Below are 18,885 nucleotides of genomic sequence, written 5' to 3' on the forward strand. Positions count from 1 at the left end.
CACTCGACCTTCGGTGACATTCTGAATTCACTAAAATCTCTCTCTTTGTCAGGAGAGCCCTGGCCGGACTATGGCCAATAGGATTGGGATGCGGACGACAAAGAAATTCGACGCCCACCCACCACCCACTTCGTAGCCACTGTCGATGATTTAACCGACATGCTCGACTTCGACTCCGAAGACATCGACGATATGGACGACGATGTAGGAGACGAACATGAACCAGCGCCTATAGGGCACTGGAAAGCCACCTCGTCATATGACATATACATGGTGGATACACCCAAAGAAGGCAATGGCGACGAGATAACGGAGGATGACCCCTCCAAGAAGCAACCCAAGCGCCAACGTCAGCGGCGCCGCTCTAAGTCCCGCCAAAACAAAAGTGGTGATACCGGCACAGGAGATAATAACACTCCGGATAGTGCCGTAGACAACAACAATCCCCTCCAGCAAGATTTAGAGCAGGAGGATGGAGGAGCCAGCCCTCCTGAGAGAGCGGCAGACGGAGAGGAGGAGGATGACAATTACATGCCCCCTCCGAAGATGAGGCAAGCCTCGGTGACGATGAATTCACCGTACCAGAGGATCCCGTCGAACAAGAGCGCTTCAAGTGTCGGCTTATGGCCACGGCAAATAGCCAGAAGAAAAAGCAGCAGCAGCTTCAAGCTGATCAAGATCTGCTAGCTGACAGATGGACTAAAGTCCTCGCGGCCGAGGAATATAAACTCGAGCGCCCCTCCAAGAATTACCCAAAGTGCAGGTTACTACCCTGACTGGAGGAAGAAGCGTATGACACAGCTGATTGGCCACCTCGTGGCCGCGATAGAGAGGCATTCCAGCCAAAAACTCAGCCTCCACCCCGACGCCATTTAAATAAAAAGGCATGGGGAGATACGCCAGACCTGCGAGACATATTGGAGGACAAAGAAAAGCATGCAAGATCGATCTACGGATCACGAGGGCGCACAACTCTGCGAGACGATAAACGTCACGCCGGATGCAGTAAAAGCAAATCCGGCTGGGCCGAACACAGCGGGCAAGACCCAATCGAGCTGCGTCGTGATATAGCCCAATACAGAGGCGCCGCACACCCCTTATGTTTCACAGATGAAGTAATGGATCATCAATTCCCAGAAGGTTTCAAACCTACAAATATTGAATCATACAACGGCACAACAGATCCCGCAGTATGGATCGAGGATTTACTCCTCCACATCCACATGGCCCGCGGTGATGACTTATACGCCATCAAATATCTCCCACTAAAGCTCAAAGGACCAGCGCGGCATTGGCTTAACAGCTTGCCAGCGGACTCCATCAACTGTTGGGAAGATCTGGAAGCCGCACTCCTCGACAACTTTCAGGGCACTTACGTGCGACCACCAGACGTCGATGACTTGAGCCACATAATTCAGCAGCCAGAAGAGTCGGCCAGGCAATTCTGGACTCGGTTCCTTACAAAGAAAAATCAAGTCGTCGACTGTCCGGGTGCAGAGGTCTTAGCGGCTTTCAGACACAACATCCGAGACGAGTGGCTAGTCCGGCACCTTGGTCAGGAAAAGTCGAAATCTATGGCAGCTCTCACGACACTCATGACCCGCTTTTGTGTGGGAGAAGACAGCTGGCTGGCTCGCAGTAATAACATATCAAAGAACCATGGTACCTCTGATACCAAGGACGGCAATAGCAGGTCACGTCGCAACAAACATAAGCGCCACATTAACAGTGAAAATACCGAGGATACGACAGTCAATGCCGGATTCAAAGGCTTTAAACCCGGTCAGCGGAAAAAGCCATTCAAACAAAGTATGCCGGGTCCGTCCAGCTTGGACCGTATACTCGATCGCTCATGTCAAATACATGGCACCCCAGACAAGCCAGCCAATCACACCAACAGGGATTGTTGGGTGTTCAAGCAGGCTGGGAAGTTAATTGCCGAAAATAAGGACAAGGGGCCGCATAGTGATGACGAGGAGGAGCCCCGGCAGCCGCACACCGGAGGACAGAAGAGGTTTCCCCCGCAAGTGCGGACGGTGAACATGATATAGGCAACCCACATCCCCAAGAGGGAGCGGAAGCGTGCGCTTAGGGAAGTATATGCGTTGGAGCCAGTCGCCCCAAAGTTCAACCCTTGGTCCTCCTGTCCGATCACCTTCGATTGCAGGGACCACCCCACTAGTATCCGTCATGGAGGATTCACCGCACTGGTCCTAGACCCAATCATTGACAGATTTCACCTCACTTGAGTCCTTATGGATGGCGGCAGCAGCCTGAACCTACTTTATCAGGACACAGTGTGCAAAATGGGTATAGACCCCTCAAGGATCAAACCCACAAAAACGACCTTTAAAGGCGTCATTCTAGGTGTAGAGGCCCATTGCACAGGCTCAATTACACTGGAAGTGGTCTTCGGATCCCCGGATAACTTCCGAAGTGAAGAGTTAATCTTCGATATAGTCCCGTTCCGCAGTGGTTATCATGCACTGCTCGGGCGAACTGCATTTGCGAGATTCAATGCGGTACCGCATTATGCATACCTCAAGCTCAAGATGCCAGGACCTGGCAGGGTTATTACAGTCAATGGAAACACAGAGCGCTCTCTCCGAACAGAGGAGCACACTTCGGCCCTCGCAGCAGAAGCGTAAAATAGCCTCTCAAGACAATCCACCCGTTCGGCGTTTCAAGACCCGGACACCTTCAAGCGCACTGGGAGCAATCGACAAATAGACCGCCTGGCGCGATCTGAGCTCGCGTAGCAATACGGCGGACACCCCCCAATCCCAGCCCAATGGCAAAACTCGTGCCGCGTGTACATAATTACGCATTAAAAATACCATGGGCACAAGTGGGGAGGGGGGCACAACTGCGGCACGCCCCAAGACGCGGCTTAAACCGCACTAGGGGCTTCTCGTTTGGTTATTTTTCTTTTTTTTCAGGACATTAATCTCTGGAAACACTGTCCGGCAGCACTATTACCGAACACATGATGCAGCAACCAAGGAGGCAGACAACTACGTCATACCATAGAATTCCCAGGTGGATTACAGTACCGAGCGAAATATTCGATTTAATATCATTCCTCAGCTTGCCCTTGGAAGGGACATAGTCCTACTCTTTGCTTATCGCACTATCTATATAACTCTGCTTTAACGCAATTTTTTGAATAAACAGTGCATGACATTACGACTATTATTGCATTCTATTATTGCACTCATAACAGTACGGTGATCCTCGTCGATGGAAGCGCTTCGCACCGCTTCCAACAGATTGTCCAGCGCCTCTGGATGGACAGAGGTCACCAGCACAGGCGTCTTGCCCCTCTTAGAAGGAGGCCGCCTACCCGAGCCTGGAACCGCTGGAGGTTCCGGCGCGGTGTTCGGCTGAGGGCCGAACTCTGAGCTCTTAGGGGCCCCGTCCCCTCGGCTCCCGGAGTCCGGAAGGTCGCCTTGAGGCGCCTCCGGGACTGTCTCCCCTCGGTCCGGTGCCTCTTGAGACAGCACCACGACGTCGTCGGCAGGATGATGGGAGGTGGCGGTCGGGACTGGATCGCTATCCATGTCCGACGAGCCCAGGGAGCCGTCCGATGATACATCGATACTGGCTCGTCGCGGCCTGCATAATTATGTTCGGCGTTAGGGAAAACAGTGCGACAAAGGAATTCTATGAGTTACTCTGGTATCCGAATACTTACGATCTCCCCGGGGGCTTGCCCTGGGCAACCACTCGTCTTCGCCTTCGTCGGCGGCGGTGGAACTGTCCGGAAGGAGAGTCCTTCCCTTCTTGGACCCTTCAGCCTCCCCAGTTGGGGCGGCCTTCCTTTTCTTATCTCCCCCAGCCGGTAGGGGAGCATCTTCTTCTTCTTCCTCGTCTTCGGGGGAAGAGTGCACCGCAGAGTCATCGGATGGTGAGTCCAACGATGCCTGGCGTCGGGAACTCTTTCGGGTTCCCTTGGCCTTCTTGGTCTTCTCCAGCACCGTATAAGGGGCCAGCGTCAGCATCTTCGCCAGAAGAGCATCTGCGGGGCCTTCGGGCAAAGGAGCCGGACAGTCGATCTGTCCGGCCTTTTCCTGCCAGTCCTGTCAAAGGTACGGGAGTTTAGATCCCGCGTGGAGTCAATCTATAAAAAATAAGTATCCTATGAAAGGTAAAGCAGCTTACCACACTAGCTTGGCGCTTCGTGCTGAATCCGCAATCCTCAGTAATAGGAGGGGGGACCTCGGCGCTTTTAAACAGCACCCTCCAGGCATCTTCGTGAGTCATGTCGAAGAGCCTGTTCAGAGTTCGATGCTGCGCCGGGTCGAACTCCCACAAGTTGAACTCCCGTTGTTGGCACGGGAGGATTTGGCGGTGGAGCATGGCCTGGACCACGTTGACAAGTTTGAGCTTCTTGTTCACCATGTTTTGAATACATGTTTGGAGTCCGGTCAGCTCTCCCAAACTACCCCAGGACAGGCCCTTCTCTTTCCAGGAAGTGAGCCGCATGGGGATGCTAGATCGGAACTCGGGGGCCGCTGCCCATGCAGGGTCACACGACTCAGTGATGTAGAACCACCCCGATTGCCACCCCTTTATGGTTTCCACAAAGGAGCCCTCGAGCCATGTTACATTTGGCATCTTGCCCACCATAGCGCCTCCGCACTCCGCCTGGCGCCCGCCCACAACCTTTGGCTTGACATTCAAGGTCTTCAACCATAAGCCAAACTGGGGCTTGATGCGGAGGAAGGCCTCGCACACGACGATAAACGCCGAGATGTTGAGGATGAAGTTCGGGGCCAGATCGTGGAAATCCAGGCCGTAATAGAACATGAGCCCCCCAGTCGAACGGATGGAGAGGGAATCCCAGTCCGTGGAGGAAATGGGTGAGGAACACTACCCTCTCATGGGGCCTAGGGGTGGCGATGAGCTGCCCCTCATGTGGGAGCCGGTGCGCGATGTCGTCGGGCAGGTATCCGGCTCTCCTCAACTTCTTGATGTCTCCATCCATGACGGAGGAGACCATCCACCTGCCTCCCGCTCCGGACATGGTTGGAGAAGGTGGAGGTGGGAAGTGCGGACTTGGGCGCTAGAGCTCGAGTGTGCGAAAACAGATGAGCAAAGGAGGAAGAAGGCGTGGATAGAAAGGTGAATCCTTATCCCTTTATATGGGCGGACGAAACTAAGCGTCCCCACTTGCCTGGTAAAACTCGCTCATCCCCCAAGCGCCGTAATCGATGGCGCGGATGGGTTACCCACGCCTGTATTGATGAGAACCCCGTAATAAGGGGGCACGATCTCTGCTTTGACAAGACGTGTCGAAAAACTGCCTCGCGTTATGTGCGGGGCTAGTTAAAGGAAACGATTCGAATAATCACCGGGCCATGACATAACATCATGTTGCCAAAACAAGTCAGCAAATTAGATTTGCAAAAATATTATTCTCTCTACGGAAGTATGTGGAACTTATGCTGCAGGGTCGGACACTATCCTCGTATTCAAATCCTTTTGTGATGCATTCAGAGGAGGAACCCGCCTTGCAATGCCGAATACAATACTGCACGCCGGACTCATCGTCATTGAAGCCTGGTTCAGGGGCTACTGAGGGAGTCCTGGATTAGGGGGTCTCCGGACAGCTGGACTATATCCGTTGGCCGGACTGTTGGGCTATGAAGATACAAGATTGAAGACTTCGTCCCGTGTCCGAATGGGACTCTACTTGGCGTGGAAGGCAAGCTAGGCAATACGGATATGGATATCTCCTCCTTTGTAACCGACCTTGTGTAACCCTAACCCTCTCCTGTGTCTATATAAACCGGAGGGTTTTAGTCCGTAGGACAACAACCACAACATACAATCATACCATAGGCTAGCTTCTAGGGTTTAGCCTCTCTGATCTCGTGGTAGATCTACTCTTGTACTACCCATATCATCAATATTAATCAAGCAGGACGTAGGGTTTTACCTCCAGCAAGAGGGCCCGAACCTGGGTAAAACATCGTGTCCCTTGCCTCCTGTTACCATCTGGCCTAGACGCACAGTTCGGGACCCCCTACCCGAGATCCGCCGGTTTTGACACCGACAGTCTCTCATACGGTCCCACACAAGTGTAAACTCTCGCCCCTCTTTTCATCGACCTCACAACCGCACACTCCTCCCCCTATCTAGCTAGTACCTAGGCCTATCACACCACCTCCTAGCTCCATTATCTATGTATATCCGTCTCGCCAGGCCTTATTTGCCTCTAACAAATGGACGTACACCGACCGATCTCCCGCTATACATATAGTTAGCTAGTTCCTTATAACTTGTTATTTCCCACGCGTTGATCGATCTACCTCATTAGTTATGTCTCTCCCTTCCTCCGACAAACAACAATTGATATACCGATCTAGTTAGGTTTTCTTACCAAACACATGGTTCCCCTTCATCATCCATGGATGCGTCCCGACAGATCTATCACGCACAGGCATACATAGAAACACATCCCCACTCTTATTGATAATATTGCAGTTCCACCCTCAGTTTGTCTAGTAGGCCTCTCCCACCATCTTCGAGAAGAAACTCCATCACCCATCCAGCACTCTACCCCTCTCCCTCCCTCTCTCTCTCTCTCTCCTCTCTATTTTTGTCCCATCCTATTTCCCGTCATTCAGTTATGTATGGATGTCGACCGATATCCCTGAAGACTTAGCTGGGTCTCTCCTTCTCAACACATACATGAGTCGTTCTACCTCTATAGTTAGGCCTCTGCCTACCCCTCCCCCCACTGCCCTCCCACACATACACACACACACACACACCGATACATCGACTGCTCTAGTCATGTCTCCCTGCCACACACAAACTTGACCTGTGCCCTCTGACATTCCGGTAGGTCAGTCGCCCTATATCTTTGACTTGCACACACGCACACACACACACACAATTTCGATGGCTCTCTTCATCGATCTCGCACCCACCCACTTGATCCTCTCTTTGACTATATCGAAATCTATGACCCCTCCCTCTCTTCTCGTGGATCGCCCGGCCCTTTATATATGATATTGATAGGCCTCCGTTTCACACACATTGCATGCAAAATTTTGTTTGAGATGTCATCGACACATATTCCCATAAATACATTCATGAAATCAACCTCCCCTCCCAAACAAAAAACACTCATGAACTCACAAGCCATTTTTCTAGGTTTGTATCTCTCACACACACCCACGTAGATGGGGGACGTGCACGAAGAGAAGAGGTGCATGGACGGTGCACGTACTCCCGTCTCTTTCCCAACAACACCCGCGCGGGTACATGGTGGAGCTCATTTCTGTATGAAAAGGCAGCCCACGTCGTAATTTGACACGTGTACTGGTTGTCCACTAGATGGAGGGAAGATCGTCTACCACGGGTGATCAAACAAATTGCGACTTGACGCGTTATGTTAAAAAAGAGGCAAACCATGTGGGGCCTACCTTAGAGGCAAGGCTCTATACACTGGAGTACTTTTGATGTGTCCCATCAACTCGCAGAACGAGGAGAAGCTTGCTTAGTACGCCTTCTCCCTCGCCCACGGGCACGGTGGCTCGCAGGATGAGGTGAAGCTTGCTTACTAGTAGTAGTACTGTACGCCTTACGCCCGCTCCCTCGCCCACGTGCGCGGTGGCTCGCAGGACGAGGAGAAAATTTTACTACTCCCTCTGTTTACTCCTCGTCCCTACTACCTTGGTTAGAGAGATTATCATATTGTTTGGAATATATATGTCCTTTAGTAGATTTCAATATGAACTACTAGTACATACTCCAAACACTGATGTATATAGACGTATTTTAGAGTGTATATTCACTCATTTTGCTTCGTATTTAGTCCATATTGAGGCCCTGTTTGGTTCATAAGTCCTAGGACTTTTTCTAGTCCGAACTAAAAAGTCCCTACTCCTTAAAAAGTCCCTCCCTATTTGTTTTCTGGGACTAAAAAGTCCCTCGACCCTCCCTAGAGGTTATTGAATGATATGTTACCCCCGGTATACAGAAAAATAACAACCAAACAACACATGGGGCGGCGGGGCAATGGGTCCAGGGAGGGGCTGTAACGCCCTGAGACCGTTGCGCCAGGTGTCTTCCAGTTATTCGCTGTTGTTGCCATGTCTTTTGCTTGCGTGTCGCATATTTCCATGTCATCATGTGCATTGCATCATCATGTTTTAAAAACTTGCATCCATCCCGGTCTCCTCATTCTTTCCGTTGTCCGTTCTGAGCCCAGACACACTTCCACGCGCCCGCGGCACCTCCGAAATAGTATAAGTGGCCGGAAAATGTTCTCGGAATGGGTTGAAAGTTGGCATGCGGTGTTGTTATAGTGTAGATACGCCGACTGCCAAGTTTCATCGATTCGGAGCTCGGTTGATAGCCCAACCGTTAAACTATAGAGGCATTATAGCCGGTCTAACATCAGACGTTTTTGTTCTCCAGAAACTGTTGCCGGGCTATATTCCTCCTCTTTCCTCGCAGACCACCTCCTCTCTACATAGCTCACTATCCCCAGCGGCAGCCCACCTACCCCTTCTCGCGTCCAGAGCCGTCCGATGGCAATCGGATGGTCTGAAGACACCTCCAACCCCCTCCTCTAGCCCTCCTTTTCCTATTTAAACACCCCTAGTCCATTTTTTGGAATAATCCTAGTCTAAAACCCTACACCTGGCCTCCCCTAACCCTCAGCCGCCACCACCTCCCACCTCTGCCTCGTTTTCCGCACCGGCCAAGTCCTCCGCCGCCACTTGTCGTGCCTCCATTAGCCACGCCGCCACCTGACCGCGCCCTCCTCCAACCCGGGCGCGCCACGCGTCCCGGCCAACCTCCCACCACCGCCAAGCCCGCCAGGACCCGCTTTGGGCCCTGGGAAGCCCATCACGGCCCAAGCACACCGCCGCCGTCGCCCGTACGTTGCTCCCGTGCTCCTCCCGCTCGATCTGGGGCATCCCCCGCCGGCCGAACCTCCTCCTCCTCCTTACCTCGTCGCCGGTGAGAGCCATCGTCGGACAAGCCGACTAGAACAGCCCCGCTGCCCCGCCTCTCTACTTCCTTCTCCTCCCCCTTCGGCCTCTCTCTCTATGTTCTTTCTCTCTCTCTTTTAGGTGCCCGGCGCCGCCGCCCAGGGAGCTCGTCGTTGGACCCTTCTTCGCCAGATCCGGCCGGGATCCACCGGATCTAGGGCCCTATGACCCGTTCTTGGCCTCGCCAGTGTCGCCGGACCCTGCCGTTATCGGAGCATTGTCGCGCCGCCGCCATGAGGCACACAGGAGAAGGATGATGCCCATCGCTTACCCCTCTCGCCCGCGTGGGCCGCTGCACGCCCTGGCCTGGCCCAGCTCCCACGCGAGGCCCAGCTCCAGCACCGGCCTGCCACTACTTCACCAACCTGGGCCATGGCCCATGGTGCTCTGCCCCCCCCCCCCAGCGCCTGCCACTGTTTTGGCCCATAGCTAGTTTCGGCCCAGTACAGTTTTTGCCCAGTTCTGCGAATTTGTTAATTAACCGGGGAATTACAGTTTTACAGAAAAACCCTCTAACTTCATGCATTTAATTACTCACAGACCGTGCATCGGCTTAAAATGTTTTATATATGAAAAATGCTTAGAATCTTGTCTAGTTTCATAATATCCAACTTTCATCCATGTCTAAAAATGTTTAAAATGCTGTTTGCATATATTTTGCCATATTGCCATGTAAAATGATTTATTTCATAACTAAATAATCGTAGCTCCAAACTTAACAAACCTTATATGTAAATGGGGTAGAAAAAATGCCTAATTTAACATGGTGCACTCATCTTGCATGTTTAACAACTCTAAAATATGGTTTAGGGCAGAACAGTACCAAATCTAAAATATGCACATGAGGATTTTTCGGACTTGTTTTTTGTTGTTCCGGCCTCATTTAAACTTGCCTAGATAGGTAGTTTTCATTTGCTTTACCCCTTGCCAGGTTTAATAACATTTAACATTGTTGGGTACCTAAACGAGAGAGAACTAAATAAGTCACGTGGTGTTTCATCAATATGCAACAAAGTTGCATATTGAGCTCCACTTAATTTGTAGGATTGCTTGTGCACTTTGCCATGCCATGCCAACCGGACATGCATCATCCTTGGTTATGCATCATGCAATGTTTATGCTTGTGTGTTTGCTATGTTGCTTACTTCTTTCTGGGTTGCTTCTCTCGTTAGCATCGATTTTGTTCCGGAGTTGTGAGGATCCGTTCGACTACGTCCATTTGTCTTCTTCATGGACTCGTTCTTCTTCTTGGCGGGATCTCAGGTAAGATGACCACACCCTCAAAATCACTTATATCTTTGCTTGCTAGTTGTTCGCTCTATTGCTATGCCGCGCTACCTACCACTTGCTTTTATCATGCCTCCCATATTGCCATGTCAAGCCTCTAACCCACCTTTCCTAGCAAATCGTTGTTTGGCTATGTTACCGCTTTCGCTCCGCCCCTCTTATAGCGTTGCTAGTTGCAGGTGAAGCTGAAGTTTGTTCCATGTTGGAACATGGATTTGTTGGGATATCACTATATATATTGTTTAATTAATGCATCTATATACTTCATAAAGGGTGGAAGGCTCAGCTTATGCCTGGTGTTTTGTTCTAGTCTTGCTGCCCTAGTTTCCATCATACCGGTGTTATGTTCCTTGATTTTGCGTTCCTAACACGGTTGGGTGTTATGGGAACCCCTTAACAGTTCGCTGAATAAAACTCCTCCAGCAAGGCCCAACCTTGGTTTTACCATTTGCCTCACCACCACCTACCTTTTCCCTTGGGAGTCGTGCTCCCGAGGGTCATCTTTATTTTAACCCCCCCCGCCCCCGGGCCAGTGCTTGTCTAAGTGTTGGTCCGAACCGGGCAGCCTGCAGGGCCACCTCGAGGCAACTCAAGGGCTGGTTTTACTCGTAGCTTGACCTATCCAGTGTTGCCTTGAGAACGAGATATGTGCAGCTCCTATCGGGATTGTCGGCACATCGGGCGGCTTTGCTGGTCTTGTTTTACCATTGTCGAAATGTCTTGTAACTGGGATTCCGAGTCTGATCAGGTCTTCCTGGGAGAAGAAATATCCTTCGTTGACCGTGAGAGCTTGTGATGGGCTTAGTTGGGACACCCCTGCAGGGTTTTGAACTTTCAAAAGCCGTGCCCGCGGTTATGTGGCAGATGGGAAGTTGTTAATGTCCGGTTGTAGAGAATTTGACACTTAACTTAATTAAAATGAATCAACCGCGTGTGTAGCCGAGATGGTATCTTCTCGACGGAGTACGGGAAGTGAACACGGTTCTTGTGTTATGCTTGAACGTAAGTAGTTCAGGATCACTTCTTGATCACTTCTAGCTTCACGACCGTTGCGTTGCTTCTCTTCTCGCTATCATTTGCGTATGTTAGCCACCATATATGGTTAGTGCTTGCTGCAGCTCCACCTCACTACCCCTTTCCCTACCCATAAGCTTAAATAGTCTTGATCTCGCGGGTGTGAGATTGTTGAGTCCTCATGACTCACAGATACTTCCAAACAGTTGCAGGTGCCGATGATACCAGTGAAGGTGACGCAACCAAGCTCAAGTGGGAGCTCGAGGAAGATCTTGATTGTTGTTTTGTTTTGTTTCCTGTTGATCAGTAGTGGAGCCCAGTTGGGATGATCGGGGATCTAGCAATTGGGGTTGTCTTCTTTTATTTTGGTTCCATAGTAGGACCTTGATTGTATTCTGGATGATGTATGTTTAACTTGTATTTGTGTGAAGTGGCGATTGTAAGCCGACTCTTTATCCTTTTCTTATTCAGTACATGGGATGTGTTAAGATTACCCCTCTTGTGACATGCCTACCATGCGGTTATGCCTCTAAGTCGTGCCCCGACACGTGGGAGATATCGCCGCATAGTGGGTGTTATAGGGGCATTGTTGGAAAAGACCTAAAAAGACTCTCCTTGAGAGTCTTCTTCATTAAGTCCCAAAAAGCAAGGTTTAGTCCCTAGTAGCCCCTCCTGTTTGGTTAAAAAGTCCCTAAGAGGGACTTTTTTCTAGTCCCTACACTAAAAAGTCCCTGGAAACAAACACCCCATGCATAAAGTTCAGACACTTATTTTGGAATGGAGGGAGTACATATTTGCTATGATCTGTCAATCATTGAGATGCAATAGCATGCATGTTAGTCTCCTTTGTATTTGATGAAATGTTGCAACAGGCAACCTTGGACGCAAGATACATGTAACAAAAGCTGGAAGCTTCATAGAATTGTACTATCTCGCTGATAAATTATAGTTACTATACTAGTACTTCCTTTGTTCCTAAATATAAGTCTTTGTGGAGATTTCACCATGAACCACATACGGATGTATATAGATGCATTTAAAGTGTAGATTCATTCATTTTGTTCCGTATGTAATCCACCTAGTGGAATATCTACAAAGACTTATATATTTAGGAACGGAGGGAGTACTATGTAAAGAGTTAGGTGTCGGACGATGTCCAGAAAATATGGTGATAGTGTGAGGTGGGCCATGTAATCACTGAGCCTGTGTGTTTTCACTGCTCTTGCACTCCTCCGCCGTAAGAATGGAGAAAATTGTAATCTAGTAGTACCTCCTTTCGCCGAAAGCGTGGGACATCCAGCAGTCCTACCACCTCAGTAATAATGACCAATAAGCCATCAAATTACATAGACCCAGCAGTAAGTTGGACGGACGAAGCAACCATCACTCTTGAATCCGCTTTCCCTTCAACACAGGCGCCAGTGAGAGGTCGCATCCACTCTGTTGGGGCATGAATGACGCACCTATTCTATGGGGCAACGCTGACCGTTTCGGACAGGAAGCGTGCGCGGGCGATGGAGGGGCTTTGGGTGGGCCAGGCTGGTCAGTAGCGGGCATGGCAGCTGTCCGCCTGTCCCTCTACCGGATGCCCGGAAACGAGAGGATGCACCAACTCTCGCGGCTAAAATTGTACAATACACACCATCTCTCTGTAGGAGTAGGTCAATCTGTCGCTCGCTCTAACACACATATGTTGTTAAACACACACACACACAAGCACACGCACACACATGCTCATAGAATAGGAAAATCGTGCAAGTGCGAAGCCACATGAAGTGAGATACAAATGGAGTACGTACAAGAAGCAAACAAGTGACGAATATTCCATCAAACCTGGACTGAGGAGTAGTACTCCCTCCGTCTAGGTGTTAAGTCATCTTACGGAAATCAGATATTACCAAAATGTTTAGGCGTCGTCCATTAACTTCGCATCTCAATCCCCTCCTGGCCTCGTTGCTAGAGAGCGTTGTTACTTATGGAGCATTTGGATCCGTAGCAAGAACAACTTATAGCATAGCCGGGCAAGGTTAGGCGTTTGGAACTGTTAAAATATGTTAGCTTTTGTGGGCTAGCTAGCTTGGGTGGGCTAGAAAAACCTTGCTAGCTCAGAAGAGCCAGATCGGCTCGCTTCCGATGGCAAACTTCGCGTAGTAGTAACATATACTAGTAACATATGCATGTTACTAGTCCAAGTTACTCACCACTATGACCAGCCTAAGCAATGTAACCAAACGCTCCTTACTCTGCCTTGTTATCTCCTCCGGAAACCCAATGCATGGAGCGCAACTATGTGTTAATCAGTCAAGAAATCAAAGTCGGCTTGCATGCGAGTTAATGCGTGGCCCTGCATGGTAGCTAAAACGGCATCTCTTAGTTGTTTGGATTAATTGTTGCATTTAGAGACAGAAATCAGGGCTTTGATTGGAGGACTGACCGGTCAAGTTTCTCCTTCTCCTCCAATCTACTTGCACCTTGGTCCCGCTGCACCTTCTAACATGACTTATTACACCTAGACGGAGAGAGTCGTACAAGATATGGTGGCACACTGACTTAGGTCGAGTACAAGTGCCCAAAATTGTGTGCATGCTATAATAAGGATTCACTTAAAATAGTACGTGAGCGAACAGAGGGATCAATTGGACAGTGTTCCCGAGCAGTAGCGAGATGTGTGAGGTAAGATACACCGCTGGCGCTTTTAATTTTTCTTATTAAATTTTTTTGTTTCACCCTTTGACTGGTGGAACCCAACGTACTACGTGAAGAGAGGTAAGGTGACTAAGGCTGCATTATTTCTGCACTGCTGTGGATAGTCTTACCACCAAAGCCACATGACATGATTATGATTTAAATCCCAATGACTCCCACACAAAAAAACACGGCATGCTTGTCACACGAATGCAGGAATGTATAAAAGGTTATTTTCCTGTTGTTGAACATAATGGGAGGGTTGTGTAGCTGGTTAGCCTGTTCTCTCATCAAACTTGAGATCTCGGGTTCGATAACTACACTTGAGCATAATTCATGCCAGGAGGATTCTTTGACTGCTCAAAATGGATGGATACAAAGCTATACGATCAGTTGCAGCCTCGGCGCTTGTTTTCTAGGGTTTGCACTCTTCACACTCTCTCGAGTATATATATACACGCTGGAGCCTCAGCGCTTGTAGTTGCTCTCTTCACACTCTATGACCCTCTCCAAATCTAAACAAGACTTCGTTGTCCACTCATTCTCCCCTCACTGTTGGTCTTCTTGTAGTTGCTCTCTTCACACTCTCTCACCCTCTCCAGATCTAAATAAGACTTCGTTGGCCTCTCTCTCTCCCCTCACTGCTGGTCAAAGAGCCGGCAGGATCCGTCCACCGGGAAGGGAAGGAGGCTTAACCCTGTCGCCGTCGGCGAGGGAGGGAATCCACTACCGGCGCAGCTATTCACTTTCACCTAGCGGCGGCGCGGTGCTACCTCTTGAGCACTGCATTGGTTTTCCCTTGAAGATGAAAGGGTGATGCAGTAAAGTAGTGTAAGTATTTCCCTCAGTTTTGAGAACCAAGGTATCAATTCAGTAGCAGATCATGCTCGAGTCCCACACACCTACACAAACAAATAAGAACCTCGCAACCAACACGATAAAGGGGTTGTCAATCCCTTCACGGTCACTTACGATAGTGAGATCTGATAGATATGATAAGACAATATTTTTGGTATTTTTATGATAAAGAGAAATAAAGATGCAAAGTAAAATAAACAGCAATAGAAATACCTAAGTGTTGGAAGATTAATATGATAGAAGATAGACCCGGGGGCCATAGGTTTCACTAGTGGCTTCTCTCAAGAGCATAAGTATTACGGTGGGTAAAAAAATTACTGTCGAGCAATTGATAGAATTGAGCATAGTTATGAGAATATCTAGGTATGATCATGTATATAGGCATCACGTCCGTGACAAGTAGAACGAAATGATTCTGCATCTACTACTATTACTCCACACATCGACCGCTATCCAGCATGCATCTAGAGTATTAAGTTCATAAGAACATAGTAATGCTTTATGTAAGATGTCATGATGTAGAGGGATAAACTCATGCAATATGATATAAACCCCATCTTTTTATCCTCGATGGCAACAATACAATACGTGTCGTTTCCCCTACTATCACTGGGATCGAGCACCGCAAGATTGAACCCAAAGTTAAGCACTTCTCCCATTGCAAGAAAGATCAATCTAGTAGGCCAAACCAAACTGATAATTCGAGGAGACTCCCAAAGATAAACCAATCATACATAAAAGAATTCAGAGAAGAATCAAATATTGTTCTTAGATAATCTGGATCATAAACCACAATTCATCGGATCTCGACAAACACACCGCAAAATAAGATTACATCAAATAGATCTCCAAGAAGATCGAGGAGAACTTTGTATTGAGATTCAAAGAGAGAGAAGAAGCCCTCTAGCTAATAACTATGGACCCGAAGGTCGGAAGTAAACTACTCACACATCACCGGAGAGGCTATGGAGTTGTTGTAGAGGCCCTCCATGATCAAAGCCCCCTCCGGCGAAGCTCCGGAAAAGGCCCCAAGATGGGATCTCTCGGGTACAGAAGGTTGCGGCGGTGGAATTAGGTTTTCATGGTGCTCCTGGATGTTTGGGGGTACGTGGATATATATAGGAGGAAGAAGTACGTCGGTGTAGCAACGAGGGGCCCACGAGGGTGGAGGGCGCGCCCCCTGCCTCGTGGCCTCCTTCATTGTTTCTTGATGCCCACTCCAAGTATCCTGGATCATGATCGTTGAGAAAATCACGTTCCCGAAGGTTTGATTCCATTTGGACTCCGTATGATATTCCTTTTCGGCGAAACTCTAAAATAGGCAAAAAACAGCAATTTGGGCTGGGCCTCCGGTTAGTAGGTTAGTCCAAAAAATGATATAAAAGTGTAAAATAAAGCCCATTAACATCCAAAATAGATAATATAATAGCATGGAGCAAGCAAAAATTATAGATACGTTGGAGACGTATCAAGCATCCCCAAGATTAATTCCTGCTCGTCCTCGAGTAGGTAAATGATAAAAAAAATTGACGTGGAATGCTTTCTAACATATTTCTCAATGTAGTTTTTCTTTATTGTGGCATGAATGTTCAGATCCGAAAGTTCAAGATAAAAATTTAATATTGACATGAAAATAGTAATACTTCAAGCATACTAACTAAGCAATTATGTCTTCTCAAAATAACATGGCCAAAGAAAGTTATCCCTACAAAATCATATAGTCTGGCTATGCTCCATCTTTACCACACAAAATATTTAAATCATGCACAACCCCGATGACAAGCCAAGCAATTGTTTCATACTTTTGATGTTCTCAAAAATTTTCAATCTTCACGCAAGACATGAGCGTGAGCCATGGATATAGCACTATATGGTGGAACAGAATGGTGGTTGTGGAGAAGACAAAATGGAGAAGATAGTCTCACATCTACTAGGCGTATCAACAGGCTATGGAGATGCCCATCAATAGATATCAATGTGAGTGAGTAGGGATTGCCATGCAACGGATGCACTAGAGCTATAAGTGTAGGAAAGCTCAACAAAAGAAACTAAGAGGGTGTGCATCCAACTTGCTTGCTCACGAAGACCTAGGGAAATTTGAGGAAGCTCATCATTGGAATATACAAGCCAAGTTCTATAATGAAAAATTCCCACTAGTATATGAAAGTGACAACATAGGATACTCTCTATCATGAAGATCATGGTGCTAGTTTGAAGCACAAGTGTGAAAAAAGGATAGTAGCATTGCCCCTTCTCTCTTTTTCTCCCGTTTTTCATTTTTTTGGGCCTTCTCTTTTTTATGGCCTTTCTCTTTTTTTGTCTGGAGTCTCATCCTGACTTGTGGGGGAATCATAGTCTCCATCATCCCTTCCTCACTTGGGACAATGCTCTAATAATGATGATCATCACACTTTATTTACTTACAACTCAAGAATTACAACTCGATACATAGAACAAAATAAGACTCTATGTGAATGCCTCCGGCATTGTACCGGGATGTGCAATGACTCATGAGTGACATGTATGAAAAATTATGAACGGTGGCTTTGCCACAAATACGATGTCAACTACATGATCTTGCAAGCAATATGACAATGATGAAGCATGTCATAATAACGGAACGGTGGAAAGTTGCATGGCAATATATCTCGGAATGGCTATGGAAATGCCATAATAGGTAGGTATGGTGGCTATTTTGAGGAAGGTATATGGTGGGTGTATGATACTGGCGAAAAGTGCGCGGTATTAGAGAGGCTAGCAATGGTGGAAGGGTGAGAGTGCGTATAATCCATGGACTCAACATTAGTCATAAAGAACTCACATACTTATTGCAAAAATCTATTAGTTATCGAAACAAAGTATTACGCGCATGCTCCTAGGGTGATAGATTGGTAGGAAAATACCATCGCTCGTCCCCGACCGCCACTCATAAGGAAGACAATCAATAAATAAATCATGTTCTGACTTCATCACATAATGGTTCACCATACGTGCATGCTATGGGAATCACAATCTTCAACACAAGTATTTCTCAAATTCACAACTACTCAACTAGCATGACTCTAATATCACCATCTACATATCTCAAAACAATTATCAAGTATCAAACTTCTCATAGTATTTAATGCACTTTCTATGAAAGTTTTTATATTATTCCTAAAAGAAAATTTCCATGTTGTTCTGAAGGACACTCAAAATAATATAAGTGAAGCATGAGAGATCAACTATTTCTATAAAATAAAACCACCGCCGTGCTCTAAAAGGTATAAGTGAAGCACTAGAGCAAAAACTATATGGCTCAAAAGATATAAGTGAAGCACATAGAGTATTCTAATAAATTTCAAATCATGTGAGTCTCTCTAAAAAGGTGTGTAGAGCAAGAATTATTGTGGTAAACTAAAAATCAAAGACACAAATCATACCGGACGCTCCAAGCAAAATACATATCATGTGGTGAATAAAAATATAGCTCCAAGTAAAGTTACCGATGGACGAAGACGAAAGAGGGGATGCCTTCCGGGGCATACCCAAGCTTAGGCTTTTTGGTGTTCTTTAATTTTACCTTGGGGTGCCATGGGCATCCCCAAGCTTAGGCTCTTGTCACTCCTTGTTCCATAATCCATCAAATCTTTACCCAAAACTTGAAAACTTCACAACACAAAACTTAAATAGAAAATCTCATGAGCTCCGTTAGCGAAAGAAAAGAAAACACCACTTCAAGGTACTGTAATGAACTCATTCTTGATTTATATTGGTGTTAAATCTATTTTATTCCAACTTCTATATGGTTTATAAACTCTTTTACTAGCCATAGATTCATCAAAATAAGCAAACAACACACGAAAAACAGAATCTGTCAAAAACAGAACAGTCTTTAGTAATCTGTAGCCAACGCAAACTTCTGTAACAAAAAATTCTAAACTAAATTGCTGGACGTGAGGAATTTATCCATTAATTATCTGCAAAAATAATTAACTAAATAGAACTTCCCAAATAAAAATGGCAGTAATTCTCGTGAGTGCTCAAG

This window comes from Triticum dicoccoides, chromosome 7A (genome assembly GCF_002162155.2).
Source record: "Triticum dicoccoides isolate Atlit2015 ecotype Zavitan chromosome 7A, WEW_v2.0, whole genome shotgun sequence".
NCBI lineage: Eukaryota > Viridiplantae > Streptophyta > Magnoliopsida > Poales > Poaceae > Triticum > Triticum dicoccoides.